Raw genomic sequence first — 26982 nt, 5'->3', positions numbered from 1 at the left:
TTTCTCCAGAAATCATATTTTAAGAATGAGTGGAAGGAGAGACATTCAAGTAAGATTTTTTTTTTTCCATTTCCTCAGCACTTTAATTATGGTAACGGCTTGAAAATTCCTAACACCTTTCATGTGAAGTGATCAAAAGCAATTTTATCTCACTCATGGTTTGATTTACACGCAGAACATCTCTTCAGACTTCAGTAAAGAGGTGAGATTGTTTTATATGCTTGCATCAAAGCTACCAACTCATATACCTGACAGGATGTCATAATTTACCAAAAAAACGAAGCCTTCAAATGTAACTGTCATAGGCTTCCAATCCCCTTGTTGTGTTTTAGCATTCCTGCCAAAATTGCCAAGAGAGAAAGAAGGCACCTTGAACTTTCCTGACCCTCTTGTGTCAAACACATCTCTCGTGTGCTTCGTACTTCGTCTCAGTTCTTTTTGACAGGCAGGTCTGAGGTTTACGAAATTCTCCACAGGAAAAACCTCAAAGCATGGACTGTACCTTCCACTCACATCTGGAGCCATATATCAAAAGCTGCCTTCACAGATTAGCTTTTCCTGACAGAAAGGAAGGGACGTCTATCTTCCGACTTAGGAGCTGGCTGAGTGCCTGAGTACCTGCCCTACCCTCCTTTTCCCTCACATGAACCCTTTTGAGTTCCCTTGAGGAACCTCTGAGCCCACTTTCTGGGGCTCAGAATCCTTGGACTATCGGCCCCTGATATCCCAACAACCTTCAACAGGGCTCAGCCAGCTGTGATCCATCCCTTCAGGCCCCAAGTTGTGAAGTCAAATTTCTTCATGACTAAGGAATACGCATATTTTAAAATACTGAGGCCCGATTGAATCTGAACCTCTGGGGGTGAGGCTCAGACATCAATTTTTAAAACCGTCCAGGTAATTTTAATCTGCAGCCAGGGTTCAGAACCACTATGTTAGATGATCTCGAAAGTTCTCTCATTTTTAACATTCCATGAATCTGGGAGGTGCTGATGAATTATGAGGGTACACCAGTCCCCTTTTCTCTTATTGATAGAAACATGATGACTAATCCTAGAATGGCAAATAGTTTCAGTTCAAAGACCTACATCCATGGCTTAGTAGTTGCTGTCCAGAGCCCTGTGGGAAGGTTTAAAGGAGCACCTTGACTGAATGGGAAAGAAAGTTATATCAGCCAACAGTGTCTGCCATGAGCAATGGGGAGAGAGAGGCACTCGAGTTTTTTTCCCAGCCTGTCCTAATCCGAAGAAGAGATCGCACAGGATCTCAGACACTGATGTAGACTGGTGCTATCCTTTGTTTCAGGTATACATTGCTGTGTCACAAAACCTTCCAAAGAGAAGTGGCTCGAAACAACAGCTATAATATATGCTCATGATGGTGTTATTTGGACAGGGTTTTTAGGGGATAGCTTATCTCTTTTCCAAGCAGTGTGGAGGGGTGGATCTTTACTGGGACTGGAGGAACCAAGATAGCTGCACACCTCCATGCCAGGTATCTAGGATGGAGAGGCAGAATGGTGGGGGTTGACTACCCCCGTCCTTCCCTGCTCTCCCCCAACCACCCTGCCCCAAGAGCTTTCAGATAGTGAAAATGGAAGCTATCAGGCCTCTTACAAGGCTCAGAACTGGCACAGCATTGTTTCTGTAGAATTCTCTTGGCCAAAGCAAATCCCAAGGCCAGCCCAGGTTCAAGGGGAGGAGAAATAGCCTCCACCTCTTGATGGGAGGCACGTGCATCCGGGGCAGGGAGGAATTGTTGGGGTCGTCCTCCCAAACAATTTATCATATCCCTTACTTGGCTCACCCAATGGATCCTGTTCTGTGTCTATTGGCCTGAAAAATCATATTACAAAATAGGTGAAGAAAGTATGTTAATACTCCTGATTTTTCATCCCTCATTTAAATTGTTTAAATATGAATGTAACCGCTAGTGCGTGCATATTATATTCAGAAACACATATTTACATTGCTGCCTCAGCTACTATCTAAATATTGTCAATATTGTCAACCGTATGGTCATTTGTTAGATTATGGTCTTCACTCTCAGAAAGAGACCATGTGCTTGAACTTGAACCCCCCACTCACTTGGAGGGACTGTATTTTGTTGTATCTAAGACTACAATTGGACAGAGAAAATTAAGACTACAATAGGAAGATAGCTGTTAACCCCACGGTACTCTCACTCTAAACCCAATTTGGCAGAGAGTCTGTTGGGCGTCAGTTTCAGGATAGTGAGCATAGCAACAAAATTAAGAGCAGGAATTAGAACCAGTGGCTTAAAATCCATTTCTTCGAGGAAATGACAACCCCAACCCTACTCTGACTTCCCCATCATGCTGCAGATCCTTAACTTGTCTGGTTGCTTCTGGAGGCTTTTCTACCCCTCACACCATCCATATGATCCCGAAGACTTGGGAGGGGGATCTTCTTTTATTTCAATTGCTCTTCAAATAACCCAACCCTGGACTCTGTTCTTGAAACCATGTCGAGAACAGTGCGACTAGGACCGTAATTCTAAGTGGAAAGATTTATCACCAAATGAGTTTCACTTGATTTCATACTGTAGTTCTACGGATTATAATTCCAAGACAACTTTCTTTTGTTATTTAAACAAAAATGAGAATTGGGGTATTTTTAAAACCATACGATAATTCATACGAAGGCCACAGATATATAGTTGAAAGACTGCTTGTCCTTTGAAATGTACTGGAAAAAATATATGATGTCATAGACGGAGCCACACAAACTGTGCCTAATCATTTATCCAACCAATCATTTAAGTGGTTTATTGAACACTTAATATGTTCCTGACATGGTGTTATACACTGAGAAAACAAAAACAGGGCACTGCTCTGGTTCTAATAGCCTAAGTAAGAGAGGCAGATACGTAATCCATTGTATTACACATGATATATTAAGTACTCCAATGATATTAATAATAATAGAAAATATTTATGTAACATTTACCATGAACCAGGCATTGTTCTAAATGCTTTAACTTACATGAATTTACTTCTCAGAATAACCCTATGATCCAGATTCTTTTATTATCCCCATTTTATAAATGAGGAAGCTGTGACACCGAAAGGCTAACTGCTGTGTGCAAGGCAAGCCCCTAGCAGGTGACAGAGCTGGGATTTAAACGCACAAGGTTTGGCTCTAGAGTTCGTTCTCTTCCCTATGACACCGAGAAGATAGCAACTAATCTGCCTGGGGACTTGGGAACGGTCCTATTGAAGTAGTGATGCATTCATTTGAAAGGATCGGACGAATTCCCCAGGTGAAGGAGAGACAACTGCAAAGCTGAGGACGAACTTAAGTACTGAAGAGAAGGCTAGTATGGCTGGGGTGTGGGAGGGAGGTGGGGGTTGGAGAGTGGACACTGGTGGTGAGGAGCCCTGCGTACGGTGACCATGAAGGCTAGGGGTCCATTTGGGGATATCCAGCTTCCCCTCATGCCCTGTTCAGAGACTCACCGCTAATTCAGAACCATGTCCTCCAGATGACATGTTGGAATCTGGAAAAGAGAGATGAAAATAATGGTCATAAAAATCTACATGCACAGTTTCAGTTTTCTGAGTCCTTCAACTCACATTCTCTAAGCTATGCTTCATGTTCTGCATTTGAGAAAACAGAGAGGTAAATATCACCCTGTATATAAGTCCAGAGCCTTATCCAGAGCTCTTTCTAAGGTGACCAACATCCCCATCACTGGGCCCCCAAATCTCCAAGTATCCACTCAGCTAGTCCTACGTCCAGAAGGCCACTGTCACACAAAAAGGAAAGCTAAGGACATTTAGACTGTTGAGCTTCCAGAGAAGGCAAAAGCACCCACAGTGAAAATGGCATTAGAGTCCTGTCATTATTGCAGTCACAATGTGACTTGCACGTCTTGGCGTCCTCACCTGCAAAATAAAGGAAGAGTGAACATGATTTCCAAAGGGCCTGTCCAGTTATATCTTTCACTGCCTCCATCACCATCTTTATGGAGCTTCATTCTTTTACTCAACTGCTGTTTTTGGCCATCACCAAGTGTCCAGTTCCACTCAAAACAGAGGGCAGTTGACAGACTGTGCCACGAGAGCTGGAAGCGCAGCATCTGGGACACAGCCTGAGGCGTGTCTGTATTCCAGCTGAGTTCCTCTCTCCAGTTTAAGCTAACCTTCAAGCACCCAGCATTTCCATGTCCCACTGTGGGATCTGCTTTGTAGGCTGAAATGAGATATGTGTCTCCCTATTAATATCCTCACACTGTCTGAATGCATTTTAAAAGCTCACCGTGCTTGGCAACCTGTGGGCCTGTTTTTGTTATTGTTGGTTGGAGTAGCGCATACTTGACTTAAAAGTTAGCACCAAATGCGGCTTTATCTGATCAGGGAAGCATGAAATAGAGAAGGAATGGGTAAATTTCCTTTGCAAAGCAGACACCCTTGGATGTATTTTACATGCTGGAGGTTTGCATTAACTTGAATGAATGGCAGTGGTGGTTCTCACCAAGCGAATTGAGTGCCAATGAGGTCACGGAGAGAACCGTGGGCATTGCAAATACTATAACACAGCCTGAGTCTACTGGGCCCAAGGACCAGGACGTAGGGCCGTGGCCATATTAACTAGACTGCTTAATCCCTTCCTGTTTATACAGGGCTCTCGAGGTTTCAGAGTCTTTATATTCCTTAATTCATTTGATCACTTTAGCACGAAGGAGGTGACCAGGGCATGGATAATTATCTTCAGTGACAGGAAGCTGAAGTTTAGCAAAGGGTCAGATTTAAATAGAAAGGCAGAACTAGAACCCAGGTCTCCTAACCCCTAGTCCAGTGCTCTTTCCTCATGCGGCCACACAACCCTTGGGACTTGAACTTCTTGAAGGTAGAGACTGCCTTACTCATCAATATATGCCTCAAGATTTGGCACACAACTTCAAGAAATATTTGTGAAATTTCTTACACTCTATCCTGCCTAATGAGAGAGACTGCCTTTATGAATTTACTTGAGTAGGGACAGAAAAAAATTTACGTCCTTACGGTGTCTGCAAGGCCCTACATGGTCTGGTCCCTGTTAACTTTCTGATCTCACATCCTTCCACTTCTCCCATTGCTCACTTCACCAGGGTCACTCTGGACTTCTCGCTGTTCCTTCAACATGCCAGACACAGTTGTGCCTCAGGGCCTTTGCACTAGCTGCTCCCTCTGCCTGGAACACCCTTCCCCAGATACCCTCATGGCTAACTTCCTCGTGTTCCTCAAGTCTATCTTCAAACATCACCTTCTCCATGAGGTCTGCCCCTAACCCCTGATTTGAACATGTGACTCATCCTCCAGTATCTCCAGTCACTCTTACCTTGATCTGTTTTATTCATTGACATTTTTTTTTTGCTTTCTATCACACTGTATACTTTTCTTATTGTTTATGACCACTATGTATCATCTGCCTATATCTAGGAGAATATACACTCCAGGAGGGCAGGGACTGGATTTTTAATTCATGATGCATCCCAAGGGCCTAAAACAGTGCCTGGCACACAGCACATTCTCCATAAATATTAATGAATAAATGAATGAATAGGCTTGCAAAGCCCCAAACACACTTTTACTTCATAAAGAGGTTTTCTTTCTGGTCTACCCAAGTGTACATAAGCTTAACTGTGATATAATCAACTGTTCCTGGTGCTGCAGGGTGGCTGGAGAGCAGGGAGTCTGTCCTGTTACTTTTGTTGAAGGGAGGAGGAGTAGCTGTGGCCTGAATCACAGATCTAGTATCTTCTCCCACTGAGCATGGGCCTTTTGACCCTAGATAGGGTTTTTGCAAAGAGAAATAGAGGAGCAGATGGAAAAAAAAACAAAAACAGGAAAAACAGCCCTCGTGGTCGATTTCCAGAGGGGCTCTCAGAATCAGTAAGAAACAGCTACACATGGCCATTCCAGATATTGAGGTCTAGCCCCAGGCCCAGGCAAGTGCTAAGCAGTGGGGCAGGGATCGTGGAAGGATCGCGGGAGGATCGTGGGAGGAAGGGGTTTCCCCAGAGTTGTGTAATCTCAGCAAGTCTGCCAAGCCCAGGTACAGGTGAACGGGAGAGATAGCTTCAAGCGCCTGGATATCTGTATGGAGTAAGCTGGAGTCTTTGCTGTTGGGGGCTGCTGGGGTACTAGGCTGGTCAACCGGGCCAGGCCCAGGAGGGAAAGGAGCTGGAGCTCAGAGGGACCTCAGATGTGCAGGACAGACAGCTGCTAGTCTGGGACCCTCAGCCTCTCCTCCCTCCCTCACCCAGGCCTAGTCTGGAGAAGAAGCCCAATGGGGGCAGGAGCACAGACTAGCCCCAGCTGGGAGAGAGGGAGGGATGCAGGCAGGGCACCTATCGGCAAGGCTGAACCAGGGACCCAACGGCATCTGCCTAGAGACAACAGCGAAACTGGGTTCCTCTTTATTTAGCAAGGCAGAGTGAAGAGAGACTGAACAGGGATTTCAGAGTCAGGGTCAAAACCTCACAACACTGTTTTAGAGCCGGGCGAGTTATGACTACCTCCGAGCCTCAATTTCTTTACTCCCTTTCCCCATGGGAGTGCTAAAAGACCTGAAGACAGAGCCCACGGAAAGCCTGCACACCTCACGCACACACGGAGGGCCTCCTAACGCAGCCCCTTTGCAAGGATCCACATTCTCTGATTTTCTACTCCCTGCCCTGACTGTAGCCTGAACCCCGGCAGGTCGGCAGGTCGGAGGAGAGGAGACCTTACAGCTGGGCTCCTCCTTCCGACCCCCATCGCCCATCCCCCACCCCACGCTGTGCCCCTCCAGAGCTGGTTTATTTGAACTAAGAATTTAAATGTAAATATGCAACATCCCTTCCCCTCTCCCTCCACTCAGCAGGAGGGAGCGTGTGTCCACCCCTGTCAGCTGCAGCAAGAGTACCCCGTGTGCAGAGATCCTATCTATACCGAGGAGAGCAGAAATATTAGACGTGGCTAAATAAGAAAACACAGATTATTGCTGGAGACCCCTAAGGCCTACTTTGTCTGTGCAATAGTTTGTTTTACTTTTCACAGAATTTATTTTGGCTGCAGCCAGATTGATGGTGATTATATCTGAAATCCCTCCCACATATCTGTCACATAAACACTTCGTTTAATTCAGGTCTGTAAAAAGCTACGGGCCAACAGGGAGCCGGTTTTCCGATTAATTAACAGACGCTAATGCTGGGCATCTTGTCACATGGGCCGGCGGCTGGGAGGCTGAGGGTCCACGAGGGGATGGCAAGCGGCCCTGGCCCCTGTCTCAGGCCTTTGACCCTTGGCTGGTAAAGGAAAACCAAGGGAAGGTTGGAGGAGGAGGAAGAAGGACACTGACTGTCTAGCTGGCTGAGGAGAAGGATTCCAGGCTGTGGAATGGACCAGAGTTGCCATCCGGGCACAGCCCGAGGAGGAGGGGGATTCATAGGCGGTTTGAAGTCGGTACAAAACAAACGCCAGGCTTCCTCGGAGATTCTGTCGATAGTATCGCTGGATCCGACACCTCCTGGGAAGGGGAAGGGCCTTAGGGGCCAACAGCTGGGGGGGGCGGGGAGGCCCCTGCTCCAGCAGCTGTGGGGGAGACACAGGGCTCGGAGCCTTGGCAGCAACGCCTCTGATTCCCCGAGACCCCCAGACCGCCTGCTCCCCAGTGGCTGCTGCAGCCCTGCCAGCACCGGGCAGGATTTCCTTCTGTCTGATGGGAGCGTGCCCCTAACAGGCTGCATATGCCCGCCAGCTGTTGCTCTGTTCTGCCACCGCAGCCCAGACAAGAAAAGCATTATTTCCTCCTGGTCTTCTAATCTCCAGGCCTCTCTAACTTCACAGGCCTGCTTTGGGCATCGTTAACTCGGCACTTCTCGGGGGTGAGTTCCCCCTGGCTCAGCAAAGGCTCTTTTATTCTTCCCATCCCGTTTGCCTTTCCCTTTGACATAGGGTTCTTCCATTAAGGGGCTGAGAGTGCGTAGGACTTCAACGGGAATACCTGGTGTTCAGAGACTTTATTTACATCCTTACTGATCGGGAAGAGGCGGTTCCATTGGCTTGAACGGTCCCAAGCCTGGGAGAATTCCTGTTAGCCCAAGAACGAACATTTTTTGAGTGTGTTAGTCTCTGGTTTATATGTACCATCTCATTGAATACATAAAGAACCCAGCTGAAGAGCTATTTTTGAACCCCATTTCATAGAAGAGGGATCTAGTTGGAGAGGAAAACAGATGAATAGGAGATAACCCAACTGAGCAGAGGCTGAAGCCCTGAATCTGAGTCTACCTAAAGCCACATTCTAGAACAATCCAGGGCTTTGCAGAAAGGACACTGGGACCGGAAGCAGGACTTTCCCACTCTTTGCTATGCCACTAACTAAGATGACTGGATGCTAGTCCCCAGCCCACCCCGGGCCTTAGTTTCCTTCTGCATGAGGGAGGGGTGGGTAGCACCCCCAGGCCCTGCCTTCCAGGGTCTCCTGCCCCGATTCTTCTTCCAAATAACTGCGAGAACTGGGCCATCCCCAACTCTCAACCTGCAGCGGGAAGGGAGGCCAAAACCCAGCTCTAGCCAGCCATATCCAGTTACTAACCAAACACTTGTCTTTCTTCCTGACTGAAACTGTCGCTTGAGGCTCTTGACCGAGGGAGCTGATTTTTAACCCTTACACAGCCACTGTTTGTTTCCCCCTCGGCGCAAAAAACACAAGGCATGTGCGACCGGTCAGATGTTAGTCCGCTCAGACCTCGCCCGGGGATGCCCTTTGAAAGGAGAAAGACCTGCAGGAGCCCAAGCAGGACACACCACTTTAGACTTGGCCTGTCTTAATAGTTCACTCCTGTTCCTTTCTACAAATGTTACTTTGGAAGTGTGATTCCTCTTTCGCCATACTTTTTAAAACAAAGGGTGCCATTGTTTGGAAGGCAGGAAAAAAGAGGCTGGTTTGGAGGGGAGAAAGGGAGGGAACAGGCGTCAGCAGAGTCGGGGTCACGTCTCGGAACAGGCCTGAGTGCTCCCCGAGGTGGAGCTGGGAGGGCTGAGCTCCTGGGAAATGCCCATCCAATCTCGAGGCCCCAAGTCTGCGAGGAACCCCCCCATCTAACTACGTCAGAGGGCCTTTGAACATTAACTCCTTATTCCTCACGACGCTCCTCTTGGGACAAGACTGGAGTAAGAGCTCTGTTCTCCTGTACTACATTTTATTGGCTTTCGAGATTTTGCAAGCTCCACCCCCAGCGCTGAAACCAAACAAACAAACAAACAAACACAGAACAGAACAAAGAGCAGCTTCAGGGAACAGCGCTGTGGAAACAATCAGCATCCAAATTCCAAAACTCCTGGGTTCACCCCAGCTTTAAGGAAGTGAGAGCCGCAGCCAGAAAACCTACGGGGAGCCTGCATGCTGGCCTCCGGGCTCAGAGGCCTAATTGTCAGACTGTGTTTGCAGATGCAAGGTTCCTGAGTTTGGCACGGACTTTTTCTATAACAAATCCACTTTGGGGTCATTCATCAGTGCATAAATACACACCTGGGAGGTGGGGGACAAGCCCCCATTTTTCTGGCTCTATAAATACGGAACTCACATTTCTCCATTGACATGTGCAGAGCCATGATCGATTAGAGGGCCTTGCACCATGGAGCAATTTCAAATAAACGAGAGTTGTCTGGTGCGTGCTCCAGCTTTTCACGCACGCCCTGCAGAGGAAACAAGCCCTTCCCTTCCAGCCTCTTTCTTTTTAGGTGAGCAGAAGCAAAGACCCAAGCCTGAAAGGGGTTACAACTTCAAGCTTTTGACTCGACCCGGTGTGGGGGCTGGGGGAGAAAAGGGTGTGAACTCTCAGTTCTCTGTGTTGCTCAGCAAACGGGGAATGAGAAGCCGAAAACACAGAGTGCTGAGGCCTCTGCGACCACCTGGGGACCAGAGAAGTGGGAAGGGGTGAGACCCCCTGCTGGGTGACTTCCCAGGGTCACTAGCCACAGGGACCTGGGGCCACCTCTGCATGTGGGCCACGTCAGTGGTTGTCCAGATGGAAAGACTGAAGAGAACCGTTAGCATGGTTGCCTGATCCAGAATATTGTCTGCATCTGATGTGTGGAATGATACAATTAGACACCCATGACTTTGGGTTAACCCTGTTACCAGTTTGTAACGTGGTAGGGGTGTACTCGGAAGTGGTGGGGGTGGGGGTGAGGGGGTGGGCTGGGAGGAGGTGGGGTTCACTGGGAGGAGGTACAGGGAACTGGAAGCTGGTTAACGGGGGGGAAAATGCAACAGAGCCAGTGAGGACTCAGAAAGAGCCCTAGGATTAAACCTGGACATTAGTGGTCAGCCTAAAGAAGGCGGCTCCAGGTCAAGGTGGGAGGAGGATTGAAAGTCATGAAGCGGAGGCAGTGTGTATGGGGCCTTCTTTTTTCCACAAGTTTGGGATTGAAGGAAAGAGGAGCGAGCTTAAACTACTGTTTGGTAAGACAGCTGAAGGAAGGATTTGGGGGCGCCTTCTAGACTTTTTGGGGCCATTCACATAATACACTAGATGTGAAAATACCTTTGAAAGAGTAGGGGGTGCCATGTGGCTGAGACTTTGGATTCTGATTATTAACTGGTACGAGTGTCAAGTCAGCGGACAGCAGACACCTGAAGTTGCCCTGCCAGCCGGGCAGTGCCCTCCACCACTCGGATCCTCCACGACATCTTGAGTTCTCTCCACGACTCTGCTGACTGTGGCTCCTCCACCTCTGCCACGTACCCACCCCAGGAGATGCAGACTTAACCCTGGAGTGCCTAAAAGAGAAAGCTGTGAGGGAGGATGACTGAAGGAGCTGCCGGCCTCGTTAGACCCTCTTTCAACACTAAGCAGGCGTCTGGCACTTGCCGAACTTTCTCTCGAGCTTTCAGAGGGAAAGACCAGCACGCCAGTGAGGGGAGGGCTAAGTGGAGCCAGTGAATGGTTTGGGGGGAGAATTACATTTCCCTGAAGAGGGCTCTCTTCTTAGAGTCCCTCAAAGCTTGTGTGACAATATAATTAAGCGAGAGGCCACGACGGCCTGTCAAACTGCAAGAGTGCCTGTGGCTCGCCTGAGGTGGTGGGTGGATGAGCAGGGCTGGGGGCATCAGACCTGCCATCAGCACAGTAATTCTAGGTATGTGCTGCTCTCTGTCAGTTCCTGAGACTCAGAAACGAAGTACACAGGAGCCCTCCACATGTGGGGAAGCTGGTCCTGGCAGCTTCAGCAGGACAGAGCCACCCACTGGAACTTCTGACGCCCCCACCCCACTCGACTGCTTCTCTCTCCAACCTCTGAGCCTCACAGCCTCATAGTCACCAACACTGGTCACACATTGTTTTGTTTTGGTCCCGTTGCAGGAGCATTTCTAACATGTGACTCCTTAGATTTGCTCCTTGGATATGGAGACGGGCACAGCCAGGAGGGGCTTTGCATCCATGGATGAGATGGAGAGCGGAGAGAAACCCAGGTCAGCTGCATAAGACGAGACCTTCCTGCTAACTCAATGGCTCAGTTTCCCTGCCCGTAACCCCTCCCGGTGCACTCCGCCTCACCTTCCTGTCCACACCACACAGCTGTTTCAAGGGCCTCAATCTGAACCAAACTTTGATTTGGAAAAAAATGCTGAATAAACATGGTGGCTCCTTAAACAAATGTCCTCATCCACAGACAACAGATACTAACACACGTATGTCGAGATAAACATATGTGTGCTCTGTCTCCCAATCATTTTAAATAAATGTTACCACAACACAGCTCAGCTATCTAGACTTTTTTTAAAAAATCAATATTGCCTGGAGCTAGCAAATAAGGAAGGAAATCACTGGGAAATGCATTATTCATGAGCTCGCCAGAGTGCTGATGACTGGCGGTGATAAAAGTCCCAGTGTGAGGCGAGCGGCAGTCTGATAGCTCCCTATCAAGTCAATCTATCCAGGCTGCTTCCTGTTTTCGGGAGCAGGGATATCAGCTCTCATCACTCTTCTCTTCTCCCTCATTTAGGAGAGAGGGTTCTCTGCACCTGTGGGAACTGAACTTGCCTTTTGCGCGGGTCATGACACTTGAGCAGGGATGGAGTGTGTGTGTGTGTGTGTGTGTGTGTGTGTGTGTAGAACCAAATTCCCACAGGGGGAACCCCTGTTGAGAACTAATTAGAGTTCTGCCTTCTGTAGTTCTTCAACTCACACCTTCTTGTTAGCAAGAAAAAATCCTTCTCACTTTTGAGAATTCTAATTGACAAAGGGAAATAATCACTGGACATGAATCAATATTGTGCCCTTGCCTAATGGAATTCTGGGAAAGTCCCTCAGAAGCCTGAGCGCAGAGCTGGGGAGGGATGACAACCTGGCTTATCAATTAGCTTTTCCTTAGTAGACGGGCCACCAAGCCTGGGGAAAGGATGGGGAGAGAGGAAGAGCCTGTGGGGTAGGGAATCCTGGGCTTCATCACAGATGCTCTACTCGTTAAGTTCCCTCGGCCGAGATGCCCCACCCCAACCTAGGCTCCTAAGCATCTCCCCAATTAAAGTAAAAGTCAGGAACCCCACACTGACAGGAAAGGAGATGCAGATTGCTTCTGAAGTGTTTCATAAGCTCGAGTGGGACAGAGAGGGAATATCGAAGAGTAAGAAAAAAAACACGTCGTGTTCAAATTAAATTTCAAATGATTAACAACACAGACTTGTGCATAACTTTTATACACCTGAGAAATGTGTTCTGTAAATGAACATAAGTTCCAAAGAGCACTAGTTCACACACTATCACATACGTAGCGGGTGTGAATCCTAGAACAGTAAACGCGGCGCCATCTAAGACATGGGGATCACTGGAAGAGCAGACGAGAGGTCACATCAAACCCTGCCAGGTCAGCTACAATCATTTTTGTTAATAAGCCTCTGCAGGGAAGTAAGAGGTGGTTGCCTGGTGCAGAGTTTGTTACAGGCTCCCATCCCCACTCCATGCTGAAACTTCCAGCAGACTGGTACTCACTCCCAGGGAGCTGGGTCCAAGTCAGAGATTAATGGATGTAGTTCCAAAGGGGGAAGGGCAGGAACGAGGTGCAAGGGTCCATTCCTCCAGCTGCTCAGATGGCAAGCAGAGGAGAAACAAAATGGTGTCATGGCCTCTTAGTCCTGGCGGAACTGGGCTCCCTGGGGAGCCGGACATAGCAAGAGGCAGAGCCCAGGACAGCAATGCTTGGTGGTGAGCTGAGGGTGAGACAGGACAGCGATGAAACAGACCCGTTAGAAAAACTAAACCACTTTTCACTGAGTTACAGATTTCTTTCTTTTTAACGTCATTTTGATATTTTCAGCTACATATGGGGCCTTCAAGAGTAACAAGCAGAAATCTTGTGGCCCCACTCACCAAAGGAAGATTCATTACTTATAATCTATATGGTTGATTGTATTCAAACAGGCATTCCCAGTGTGTGATAACGGCTCTTTAAATTGTGTTCCCTTTCCTCTTGCAATTTTATTTACGTGATAGCAGTTACCTGAAGGAAAGACTTGCAGGGCTCTCGAGCACCCAGAACTATTGTGAGACCCATTGGGAAAAGGAAAGAATATCTGAGGAGCAGAGAAGTTTCACAAAGCTCATGCACTGCACACCCCGAGATGCGTGTCCCTTAGCCCCTTGCCCAGACGTGGCATCTGAGAGGCAGAGCCTGGCAGCAAGAAACAGTAACAGCAGTAACATATTACCTGCTGATAGCCAAGGAAGTGCTGTGGAAAGTTATTCTGTCTTTCTTTCTGAGTCATGAGTCTGGGTCCATTTAGTGTAGGGATGGAAAAAAACAAAACAAAACAGAACAACAGAAAAACTCTCTCCTTCCCTTCATAGTCCCAGAGTGTATCCCCATGTTACAAAATAGTGTAGAATAACAGAACGTGGCATGAAATGTCATCTGCTAAAAATCATCTAGTCCAGTGTTTCCAAAACAGGTTTCCCAGAATATTTTTTTTCTAAGAGATGTTAATGGGAAGGTTGTATAAAAAGTATCCCAGGATCCAATTAGTCTGGGAAATATTTAATATTCCACCCATATCTTCACAATGTACATTGAAATATCAAAGGCAGTGAGAAGTACCGCAGTAGATAAAATGTAAGTCTGATTTATTCTGCATCCCCCCAATTTATTTAAGGACAGGACAATTTTCCCCTCCATATAGCCAATAACATACTATGGAATGTTGTTATTTTGGTTAAACATATGTCTGTCTCCTTCCTCTCCCTAGCTCCCCCCTAGCAACTTTCCTGTCCCCACCCCACCGCACACATACTTTACCAAAACCTCAAAAAGATGAGATGAATGCCTAAATGAAGATATCAGAATACCTGTTTGAAACAGGCAACTTGTATGTGGCTGAAAGCTTTTTCACCCTTCTTGTATCTACCCTTTGCGACATAACTTTGCAGTTCCTTCCATAAAAGAGGAGTATATGCTCCGCCCCTTGATGCTGTGTTTGATCATGTGACTTGGTTTAACCAGTAGAAATGGCCATGTGCCTGTTCCCTGCCTGGCCTCAAGGGGCCTGTGTGATTCCTCGTGTTCTCTTCCACCTTGTCATTACCATGAGAACATGCTCAGGGTAGCCTGCTGAGGGGTGAAAGACATGTGGAGCAGAACTGAGTCACCTCAGTCGCCCCAGAGAAGACCAGCCTACATCAGCCGATGGCCAGTCAAGCACCAGACGTGTGAGTGAGACCAGCCCAGAACAGAAGTGCCTGGCTAACTCCCCGCTGAGCCCAGAAGGGTAAGCAATGTGCACTTACTGTTGCACACCACTGAGGTTTTGCGGTTGTTTGTCATGCATCACGCAGCATTACTGAGGCAACAGCTAATTGGTTTTATCTATATTCAAATCCTAGCTCCACTGTCTTTCACCTGTGTGAAAACTGGAGTAAGCTATACAACTCCTCTTAGCTTTAGCATCTTCTTCTATTGAACAAGGATAACCTCAGTGTCATCACCAGGATGATAACAGAGATCACAATGGAAGTTCCTAAAACAGCATCTAGCACGGGGTAGGTGGTCAGCAGGTATTGCTTCCTTTGCCTGGAATCCTTTAATTGAATGCACAGAACTTTCTAAGTTCTAAGTTTCATCTAAGGGTGAGTATTCTGGCGTCTGCATTTGCAGATCTGAACAGTCTGGAATCAGAGCTCACCAGGATCCCCAGGCATAGGGACCATTCCAGTGTACAGACTATTTAGCAGCCCTATTGCATCACGTAGCGATAGAGCATAAACTTCTTTGCACTCTTCTCATTTCTGTATCAATAGCCTTCTACAGCCTTTTCAAAGGTCACAGAGGAACCCACTGAGTGAACACATCATCATTTATTTTACCATTTGGGATGTTCTCATCGTTTTTTCCCACTAAATAAGGAGTAGATGTATATTAACTACCACGATAGATGGGGTGATGTAATTGCAAAATAGCATATAATGAACAAAAGAATAGCAAAGAGAAGACAAAGCCTTTAAAAGTGACATTCAAAATAATGGCCCTGTTTCATCAATGAACACTTAATGTCTCTGCAAGAATCCTGCTGGAGAAGAGGTGCAGCTAATATATTCCTGCAAACTGTCTATCTTGAATGGTTAAACTAAAAGCTTTGCTGTCGACAGAAAAAAGCCTCAGTTGTCTGAGAAATGTCACGTCTGAGGGGCACAAAAGCCAGATAACTCAAATTTGCCCGCAGATTCTTAAAGAGAGGGCAAAGATGACGCCCAGCCTTTTCAGATTTCAAGGGTTCTGATTGGTGAGATTTGGCTGTTTAAGACAAACAAGAGCAACTGCGTGGTTCCAGAGAAAGATATCTGCTTTTCTCTAAAGCGCTCTGTGAGCTCACAGTCTCCGCAAAGTGCCATTTACCCCGTCTCTGGGCTTTCCAGTGGAAACAGTGGGTAAGTCTGAAAACAGCCACGGCCAACTGGTCAGGTCCCCATTAACTGATCTCTAGCTCCTGGAGGAAGTCTTACTGGCCTACAGTGGAAGTCCATTTCCAGTTATTACCACCAGACAAATGGCTTTTAAATTACATCCTAAAAAACTAACAGGCCATTTGTCTTTTTAAGTAATGGCACAGAAATACTGTATTGCTGCCATCCTAGCCCTGCAGAGGGGTTCTGTCTTGTAAGGGGGAATGTGGGAGGGAGCAAAGGAAAGAGGTCTAGGAGGCAGAAGCACCCAAGGTAGGAAGGGATTTGATCCAGAAAAGCTGTGGCTTTTCTAGATCCAAAGCCAAATGGGAGCGTGCACACTGGCTAGTCTTCAGAGAAGGTAAAGCTGAGGCAGCTTTTCCTGGAACCTGTCTAGGTCCCCCAGGAGAATTAGAACTGAACTTCTGGGATGTGAAAGGTGAGCGAGTGTAAAGAGCACTGGAGTAGAGAGAGGCAAAGCTGGACGATGGCCATTACCAGGCCTCAACCACCAGGCTAGACTCTGGACTCTACCCTCAAACATGTAACCTCGGGAGCCATGGACTTCCCAGGGAAGTGGCCAGATGCCTTGCCCAACAACAAGAGCTGCTCTGACTCTGAGCTCAGTCTCTGGACTTCCAATCTCTCTACTCACCACCCTTGGGAGATCTTAAAAGCCAGGAACTGCTACCTCCACTGGGCCAGGCATTAACTCTGTGACATGTTATGAATAGGGAAACATTAAAGAAAGAATTCCGGCATTCCTCCTCCATGCTCTAAAGCCTTTGTTTACCTTATTAGTCGAGGCCTGTCAGTTCCCCCATGAGCTGACAGGTCTGGAGGGTGAAGGAAGCTGTCACCGCATGGTTTCCACGCTGACAGTCTGTCTCGCCTCCGTTTCAGCACACAGCCTGCCTCGAGGCACCAAGTCACGCTACATCTTTCATATTGTGGCCCCCCTGGGGCTTGGCGGGAACAGAGCCCCCAGTCTGGAGCCCAGAGAGTCACAAGGAGGGGCCTCTGGGTCTGCCAAGAACAAAAAGCTGCCAGCTTTCAGGGATGAAGTTATCATCATCTCACATAGCTGGCCTCGCCTCCTTCCCGGGGGGGGTTGCTGCTTACGTGTAACTTTCTCCCTCCTGCTTTCTGCAAGAGAGCCAAAGTCCCATCCGACGTGGAAACAGTCCCTGGCTGTTTAAGATGTGCCATGTACTAGCTTCACGTCCCTCAAACTGGAGTTACACTCTCTTAGATGTGCTCACTATATAATGAATAAGCATCACTTAGCTTTAGGAAAGCTGATTTTATAAGGATAAAGACTTTGAGAGGGAAACCCCTATTTCTACCCTGGAACACACACGGGTCCATCAAGAAATAAAACGAAAAATCTGCATGCATTTTTTTAAAGATCACACAAAACTCCAAGACATTTAACTCTTGTGGAATCGATCTAAGCCCCTAGATTCCTTAGGTTTGTGTTTCTAGTCTTCTTTGATATGTAGGACGCTTTGGTGAAAAGTTTAAGAACCACTTAAGTAACATGACAAGTTACAAAATAGTTCCCAGTATCCAGTTTCCAGAAAGTCTACAGAACATGTCTGTCTCAAGTTCTTCATTTAGAGCAATGATAATACAATAATATTTATATGCCAGCCTGTATTTTAAGCATGTTATGTGGATTATCTTCCTTAAGTATGGTCGCCACCCAATGAAATGAGAACTATTATCCTCAGGGGTGTTCCAAAGCACACATAGTGTCGCAGCACAATTGACTTCTGCAGAATGGGAGTGGCTTTTTAGTAGCTGCACCCACCTAGAAAGCAAATGGAGGCGATAAGGATCAAGTGACAAATGTGTGATGGGAAAGGAGGCAGCATAGCTGAAGAGTGGACCCAAGAAGAATGCCTGTCTTCCTGTGGGCTCCTAAGGGGCTCTGAGCAAAATGTCTCTGAAGGAAGGGACATCTGATACCGAAACCCCACCTTTCTTCTGCTTCCCAAAGCTACTACTTGGCCCAGGATGCTGGCCCCTGCCCTCTGGGCCTGTTCTTACACAAAACACAGTAAAGGCAGGATTGATCCACTGACTCAAGAGAGGAAACAGACAACCACACGAGAGGTGAAGGAGAAGAGAAGACAGGGGTAAAGGAGCCTCCGTGAGAAGATGCACACGTGAGCAAGGAAAGAGAGGCCCCGCCAATCTCCTGGCCCTGACAATGGGGCAGTGGGCCGAGTGCTTCAGAACATGGTGCTTTCGGTAGCATTGACTGGAAGCCTCTCTTCTGTCACTTAGCTCTGCCTGCCCACCACCCCATCCCCATGAGGAGTGCCTGAGCTCTAGCTGCCCCCTCGTGTAACAGCACACCTCCCTCGAGTTCACGGCTCAAGATAATGTTCCCAAAGGTCCTGGCCCCATGTGGCCAGGGATGTGCTACAGGGAAGGTCTTCAAACTATTTAACTATTGGTCTGACTTGGGCACCAACCAATCAGAACAGGATTCTCACCAGACCCCTTCATGTTGCATGCCATTCGCCTGTCGTTTCAACCTGCGGTGATGTCCCCTCCCCCCCCATGTGGGCAGTCACCCTTTAACTGATGCGCTGTGGCCCAGCCTCCCTGCCCTAACCGTTACGCCCCACATGCTCCCTCAAGTCCTACGCTCCCTCCAGCAAAGGTAGCAAAGCACATGACACACACACCACTCATTCCAACCTCCACGTTGTCACCTAAGCTCTGCTCCCTGGAGAGTGCCCTCTTCTCCCTTCACTAGCGACGTCTCCCTGCCCTGAGCTCTGCCTGGGGCTTCCTGACCCCACGAAGGCTTACTTACTACTCTAAGCAGCGTTGCTGGCATCCCTTCCAGGACACGTGAGTCTGGTCTTGGCCTTGGGTGTTATGAAGCTCCACTCTTAACTGAACATTGCCCGACCGTGTTCATTAGACGGCTTCCCCCATTAGTTCTGCCACCCCACCGAGGCCGCACACTCCTCGAGGGCAGGGCGCGGGCTTCAGGTTCCTCGTGTAACCCCTCTGCGCCCAGGGCAGGCCTAAGCATTCTACAGGTGTTCAACCACCACCTAGCAAACCAGGCTGACATTTGCCGAGACACGAGTCCTGGCCCTGACACTGGCAGTCGCCTCCATCTTGAGGCTTCAGTTTCCTTATGTGTAAAAGGAGAGGTGGACTCCCAACCATGCCATCACATTAGGGTCACACGGAGGCTTAGAAAAGGTCTCAATAGCCAGAACCTACTCCAGGGCTTCTGAATAGTGGTGGGTGACACCAAGCCTCAGTCTTGGTCCTTTTTTAAAGCGTTCCAGGTGATTCCAATGTGTAGCCAAGACTGAGGACCACTGGATTAGATCATCAAAATAGTCCCGTGCAACTCTGTGGTTCGGTGAATTGAACTGACTTGGACGGTATTCCATGCGAGATCATCCTTGAGAGAGGGTTAGGTTAGGTTTAAAGCTTTCCTGACTCACATGCAAGGGAGTGGCCACAGGTGGGGGCTGTAGCCACAGCCACCGGTGGAGCTCAAGGCTGGTCAGCACCGAGCTGCTCTTAGGTGATGCTCACTCCAAAGGACTCTAAGATGATGAATGAAAGGGTTAAGGCCTCCCCCAAATCTGAACCCTCCCCCCCCCCCAAACATATTACGTGCTCTTTAAAGTGTCAAGAAAAGTTCAGGTTTTGTTGGCAGGTCGTGCCAAAATTCTTGCCTGAACATATTGGATTATAAAATATGTGGATATGACAAGCATATCTGACAGATCAGTTTGCCTCATACTAAGATGATGTTTAAAAGAAAGACATGTTTTTTCACTGTTGTGGTTTAGTTTTTTGGTTGTTTTGTGTGTGTTTCCTGAGTGTTTTCATTCTTTCCTCCTTCTTGAAATATGGCCCTGACTTTGAGTTGTGACATCAATTAAAAACCAAGCTAATGAAAAAGCGAAACCCATGGGGAGTACATTAAATGCCACTTAGGAAAGTTGGTTCCGGCTCCTTTTCAAAGCCAACTCTTGGACACCAAATCATGCTCAATTACAGACCTTCGTTTTTCTTGGGATATAAAAGTCTTTTTGTCGCTCGCCCTCATGTGGGGCTGTATAAATGGGGCATATTCATATTCTTTCTCTCTCCCGCCCTCCTCCCTCCCTCTCTCACTTGTTGAAACAAGCATAGTAATTGCATTACCAGATTTCCAGGATTAACTTTAGGTTCAAGGAAAAGAGCTCGGTTTGAGCGTGTATCTGTAATTAGAGGTGGTAAAGTAATTAGCTACACACAGCTAGATTGTGTCTACAAGGGGCCTAGAAGACAGGTCTATGTGTTCTGTTTCATCAAACAACTTAATCAAACAGTGAGTGCCTCGCTCACAGGCCTCACAGAACAAATATTTGCTGATTGATTGATTCATCAAACAACTGGTCAATTCAGTTAAACCAGCTTTTTGCTGTCCAGTAAGCCAAGGAAAGAAAAATAACTGACCTAAGTCTTTCACTTTTCAAATGGCTGCTTTGCTGCCTGCCTTTCAGAAATCACTGCAGAACAACACATGGCAAAGGTGCTGAAATCCACTTCTTTCTTTCCTTTTAACGTCTTTCCAAAATAAATAGCATTGAAAAATTAACGGGCTCCAGAATGAAGCTCAGTACGAAAACCTGCGGAAGACCTGCATCGCTTTGTCTACCGAAGGCACGCTTCCCTGAGTGCCCATCTCCTCGGGGTCAGTCAGGCGGCTCCCATCACCGAGAAGCAGTGCAATCAGCGCATCCTCCAAGCAGAGCAGGCTTAACCCATGGAGGCGGCCTCTCAACTGCCAGGAGGAGAAGATGCAGTCACATCCCTGGGTATTTGGCTGTGGACACGATGCCAAGTCTAGATGCCAAAGGGAATGCCCAGATCAGATGCTGGTGTCATGCCCACCCTACGGAGACACCTCTGCTTTCTTTGTTGCTCATTAGCAGACCGTAAATGACTGGCTAGAAGCTCTGCTCCACTCGGCCCGGCCCTGCTCGGCCCGGCCCTGCTCGGCCCGGCCCTGCTCGGCCCGGCCCTGCTCGGCCCGGCCCTGCTCGGCCCGGCCCTGCTCGGCCCGGCCCTGCTCGGCCCGGCCCTGCTCGGCCCGGCCCTGCTCGGCCCGGCTAGATTGGTAGAAATTCCTGGTGGGGAGTGAAGTGTTTCAACACACTTTATTTTCCATTCTGGAGCCACTGAGCAGAGGAGATTTGTCTCTGTTGGGCCCAGAAGAAAGAAGTTTCCCCCACAGCAAGGCAACACTCCAGCTGTGCACAGAAATGCCTGCCCGGAGGCTCTCAGTGGAGGCAAAGGAATGGCAGGGAGGTGGTTTTCCATGAAAAGCAATTTAAAGTGACATGAAGTTAAAGGCCAGGCGTCCCAAAACGGCAAAGAGCCCATCACCTGTGAGTAATCCCTGAGCCTGGTCACATTTGAAAAAAAAAAAAAAAACCATCTCACAAATGGCCGGGTGTTTAACTTGAAGTCCATTTGTTAATTTGGTAAACACTGACATGATACTGACAATATGACTTTAATCCAGGCAGGAAGGAAGTATCAGGTGTCGGGCAACTTCAGGCCCCTCTGCAGCCCCTCCTCACCTGAAGGTCAGGGTCGGGGGAGATGCGGTAGTGACAGTTCCAAAAACAGGTGGAAGAGCAGTGGAGGCAGTTAACCCTCCGTGTGCCAGGACCCTTTGGCTTGGGGGTCGGGGGAGGGACCTGCAGAGCTCCCCCTTCTCATAGCGGTACAGAGCAGTTTGCCATTTATAAAACACTTCTCACGTTTCCTGACTGACTAACTCTTCAGGCCTGTCCTAGGAGACACACTGTGATAGTTAATTTTGTGTGTGTTAACTTGGCTGGGCCATGCATGGTGCCTAGACATTTGGTCCAACATTATTCTGGATATTTCTGTGAAGGGTTTTTTGTTTGTTTGTTTGTTTGATGAGATTAATATTTAAATCAGCAGACTTCGAGTAAAGCAGATTACCCTCCATAATGTGGGTGGGCCTCGTTCAACCAGGTGAAGGCCTGAATAGAGCAAAGACTGACCTCCCCTGAGCAAGAAGGAATTCTGCCAGCAGACTGCCTTTGGGCTCAGTCTGCAACTCTGCCCTGAGTCTCCAGCCTGCGGGCCTATCCTGCAGATTTTAGACTTGGGCCTCCACAATCGTGTGAGCCAATTCCTAAAAAACAAATCAACCTCTCTAGATATAGTTAGATGATAGATAGATAGATAGATAGATAGATAGATAGATAGATAGATAGATAGATAGATAGATCCTGTTGGTTCTGTTTTTCTGGAGAACCTGACTAATACACCAGTAGTGTTACCAACCTCATTTTATGAGTGAGGAAAGAGCTTCAGTGATGACAGGAACCAAAACTAGGCCACTGCAGTGTAAACTGATCATTTAAAGAGAGTGCACTGGGGTCATGTTTTCACATGACAACTTCACCATTTAGAAACATAAAAGCCCAGGGCTGAGGAAAACATAATGAAGAGTCGAGGCCTCAGCCACTGCCATCGGACAAGCATATGTCTTGATCATATCACCTCTGTTCTGGAAGATTTCTGGGCACGTAATCCCACCCCCTACCCCATCACCCATTGCTTCTCCCTCCATTGCCAATTGGAGCTACATTCTCTTTTAATTTAAACCCATTTTCTTTGGCGCTATTATCCACACAGTGAACAAGTGCTGGTTGTAAAGTTTCTCGTGGGAGCCCTCTGTGAACTAAAAGACAATTTTAAATAGCATATATTACGATGCTCAGAACACAGCAGATGCAGAGAATAAACAAATTAAACGATTGTATTTCTGGTCTCCTACAAATGTGAGTTGGACTTTGTAAACTATAAGGCATATACAAGGTGTGATTAAAAAATACAGTTAAATTTTAAAAAATTAAAATTTTAATTTTAAATTAACAGTTAAATTTTAAAAAATTATTACAGTAAAAGACACATTGGCATTAATCCCTCTCAAAATACTCCTCCTCATCACTCCAATACTCCTTTATATGTGGGATATAAAGCTGAAAGCAACAAAGGAACAAAACAAACAAATAAAGAAACAAAAAGTCATAGACACAGATGTAAATATAGTAGTTACCAGAGGGTAAGGGGGGATGGGGGTGGTAGATAAGGGGAAAGGGGGTCAAATATATGGTGATGGAAGAAGAAATGACTCTCGGTGGTGAGCACACAATGTGATAATATAGATGATGTATTACAGAGTTGCACACTTGAAAGCTATGTAATTTTACTAACCATTGTCACCCCAACAAATTTAATTAAAGAAAAAATACTCCCTCTTGCTTCGAACACACTTATCCCATTGCTCTTGCCGCTTTCCGAAGCAGTTCTGGAAGTCCTCTTTCATGAGTGTCTTTAGTTGTGCTGTCGTGGCTGCCTCGATGTCTTGAATCAATTCAAAACGTTTACCTTTCATGGTCATTTTGACTTTGGGGAAGAGCCAGAAGTTGCAAGAATAAGGTGGATGAGGACACACCATAATGTTTTTATTTGACAGAAATTGCTGTTACAGGAGCAGTGTGTGACACAGAGCGTTGTCATGATGGAGGATAAAACAAAAACACTCACGAAAGAGGACTTCCAGAACTGTTCAGAAAGTGGCAGGAACAATGGGATAAATGTGTTTGAAGTGTTTGAAGCAAGGGGGTGTATTTTGAGGGGGCTTAATGGCAATGTGTCTTTTACTATAATAAGTTTTTCTTAATTTAAACATTCACCATATATTTTGACCACACCTCGTATCATCATCATTATTGTTCCAAGTTGCCATCTGGGTAACGTTGAGTGAACACTCAATTTCTCAGGTATATGAAGCAGATCGTAAAAGCTTCAGGTTCAATGCTGAGACTACTCTGGGCTAAAAATTAGTTTAAGTGAGATGATAGGAGATTTAACACTTTTAACTAAATAAATTCCAGACTCCTGGTTTAATCACCTAATCCTCCACTCCCTTGTAGTAAAATAAATAGGTTCCCCTTCTTTTATTAAGGAGAACTGTTTTGGTTGCAAGAAACAGAAACCACCTCATGCTAGCTTAAATGAGCAAGGGCAGGTCTCACAGAACCTGAGGGCAAGAGCAGTTGGGCCTAAGGAAGGGCCTGAAATCAGAAAGTGGAAGTCCATTGGGAACCCAGGAGACACTCTTTCTTCCTCTCCTACTGACTTCATCCCTGTATCTCTGCCAACTCAGTCAACATAGTGGGAAAAAGCCTCCTGGCTGGTGCTGAATTTGTATTTCTCCTTTTGGGGAAAACACGTAAAATACCAGCAGGTGATGCAGAGTAAGAGATGGGGCATATAATAATCTAATAATAACCCCTTTTGTTCAAAGGAGAAATACAAATTCTATTCTTGGTTAGAAGAGAATTCCAGATTTTCGGGTAAGAAATTCTGATAGCCCCGGTTTCAGTCAGGACCCATCCCTTATCCAATCAGCTGTGGCAGAGGGCTAGGGTCACTTAGTAGCTCCCACATGGCTGGCAGAGGACCTATGGTTATAGACTCTTGTGACCTGTGGCTGTAGGATGGAGACAGGAAGTCACCCCCAAAATTGTCAACCACACCAGTGTTTCTCAAACCTGCTCTGCCTCCAAATCACCTGGAAAACTTGACAAAAAACACAGACTCCCCAAGCCTACACTAGCTCAGAGGCTTTGGACCAGTAGCCTCCGGCTGCCGGCAGCCTTGTCTACTTTCCCTAGAAAGTTTTAGGACTAGGAAAGGACAATCAATATGTGTAGCAATCGCCTCCTCCTCTCCCATCCCTACTTCCTCCCAGGTGATTCTATGTAATCCTTTAAAAGATCCCTTTCAGGGGAACCACTGTAAAATATCCTCAGATGATACAGAGTAGAGATGGGGAATAATAACCTAGTAGCTCTGCACCAGCCTTTTACCACGTATCAAATGCTTCCCCACTCACTAAGTGCTGCCTACCCGCGCTGGTCATTGAGCAAGGCTGTTTAGTAAGTATTCTCTTTAATAAACCTCCTCCGACCACACAACAGTCCCATAAGGTACATGCTTTTTATTCTCATTTGACCGAAAAAGTGTTCACTCAGAGAGGTTAAGTGACTTGCCCAAGGTCACTCAGCTAGTCAGTGACAGAACCACTTAGTTATATGTCTGTCTTTCTCAGTTCCATGAGGCAGGGACCATATGTCCCTGCTTTTGCCCCTCCGGTCTCCATCCCCAGCATTGAGCATGGTGCTTGGCACAGGACAGTTGCTCAATAATGTTTGTGAGGCGAATATAAAATAAATGAATGGCAGCCTGACAGTGTAGGCCAGTCCACATATTCCTACCAGAGCTTCCCACCCAGCCAGTTGTTGCACCTCGGCAGGCCCTGATGGGTTACAGGTGGGCTGAGCTACATATCCTCTCAGCCACTGGGGCAGCCAGAGCCCTTAGACCAGCAGCTCCCTCCGGCTATAAGTAGCAGTGCTAACTTCGCTTATGATGTCCAACAATAATGCTGTTCGATGTGTGGTGTGATTTGGGAAAGTGTGGGAAGTACAGAAGTCTCATTTAAAGAATCAAGATTTGTCGTCATCAAAAGCTTGGGAGGTGAGCTGTGACCCCACCGCAACCCTTTCTAGTTAGCCTGAGACATTCAGAAAAATTGCTCTGCAGCCTCTGTCTTGGGAGAGTCACTGAATGACAGTCCTCATGAGCCAGGAGCCTCCTCCCTTCCCGCGAGAGCACCCCAAGGCTTTCAAGTTTGAACACAGACCCTAATAGTGGGGGGGTGGGGGGTGGTGATTCTTCCAGTGCAGAGATGCTGACCCAGGACAGGGCTGAGGCTGAAAGCATCTGGCAATATTTGCATGAAACCCAGAGGCCCCAAGCCTGCTGCCAGGACTCCAAAACGTCATTCCTGCCAGGGGATAACGTTCATGTGTGCAGGATCTGAGACAGAAACTCCAAAGAGATGATACTGGAAACCAAAGGCCTATATCATGTTAATAATAGAGACAGGTAGACTCCCTCCGCAGCGGGTAGCAAACATATATTAAAGAAAGAAGGGGTCCTGGCCCAGGCCCCACAATCCAGCCAGGTCATTTCAGATTACAAATAGAAACAATTAAACCTTATTAGGTTTATTAGAGCCCTTGTCTCTGGTTAGCTATTAGGTTTCTGCACTGACATGTGAATTTCTGAGTCAAGGAATCAGGGATCTCCCCAGATTAGGTATCCACCACAGCTAGGCAGGCTGCAAAAATCCAGCTGTACTTACTCTTCACTGTATCCTCCGTGCCCATCCCAGGGTGCAGGGGAGAATGGAGGGCTGGGTCACATGGCACAGTACCAAGAGCATCAGCTCTGCATTCAGAGGCTCCGGTTGGAAGCCTGACTCGGCCACTCACTGGCTGAGCGACTGTGGGAGAGGCAGAATCTACATTTGACAATTTTTAACTTCAGTCTGTGCAAGCACCCCCAGCCCTCTCTCTCCCCCACCCCCAATTCCAGTTCTCAGATTCCTATACCCACCACTTCTTCAGTTAGTGAGCAAGCTGGCTAAGAGGATGTCATAAGCAGACAATCACATGTTTAAGTCGTGTAGGTTCAGATGGAGATGGACAGGGGGGGCCGGTTAGCTCAGTTGGTTAGAGCGCGAGCTCTCCAAAACAAGGTTGCCGGTTCAATTCCCACATGGGATGGTGGGCTGCGCCCCCTGCACCTAAAGATTGAAAATGGCGACTGGACTTGGAGCTGAGCTGCGCCTTCCCCAATAGATTGAAGGACAATGACTTGGAGCTGATGGGCCCTGGAGAAAGACACTGTTCCCCAATATTCCCCAACAAAATTAAAAATATATATACGTAAATAAAGTTTCAATCTAAAAAAAATGGAGATGGACAGAACTTCAGCCTTTTCATTTATAAAATGAGAATGATAATAACCCCTCCTGGGGTTCTAAATTCATCTGGGTTCATTCTTGCTCAGGATCAGCAATTGTGTAACTGGTTACTTAACTTCTCCTGGCCACAATTTCCT

At 47.2% G+C, this 26982-nt stretch overlaps 1 long non-coding RNA gene across 1 annotated transcript in view; it reads right to left on the bottom strand.

The window, feature by feature from the left end:
- LOC117033216 (uncharacterized) overlaps positions 1 to 26982 on the bottom strand; it is a 111136-nt gene that overhangs the window by 37268 nt on the left and 46886 nt on the right. Inside the window, exon 3 of the long non-coding RNA XR_004424852.1 lies at positions 3479 to 3519. This is a non-coding gene — a long non-coding RNA (uncharacterized LOC117033216). The remainder of the gene's footprint in view (positions 1 to 3478; positions 3520 to 26982) is intronic.

The sequence above is a fragment of the Rhinolophus ferrumequinum genome, chromosome 13 (genome assembly GCF_004115265.2).
Source record: "Rhinolophus ferrumequinum isolate MPI-CBG mRhiFer1 chromosome 13, mRhiFer1_v1.p, whole genome shotgun sequence".
Classification (NCBI taxonomy): domain Eukaryota; kingdom Metazoa; phylum Chordata; class Mammalia; order Chiroptera; family Rhinolophidae; genus Rhinolophus; species Rhinolophus ferrumequinum.
This window is presented reverse-complemented; position numbering and strand designations above follow the sequence as displayed.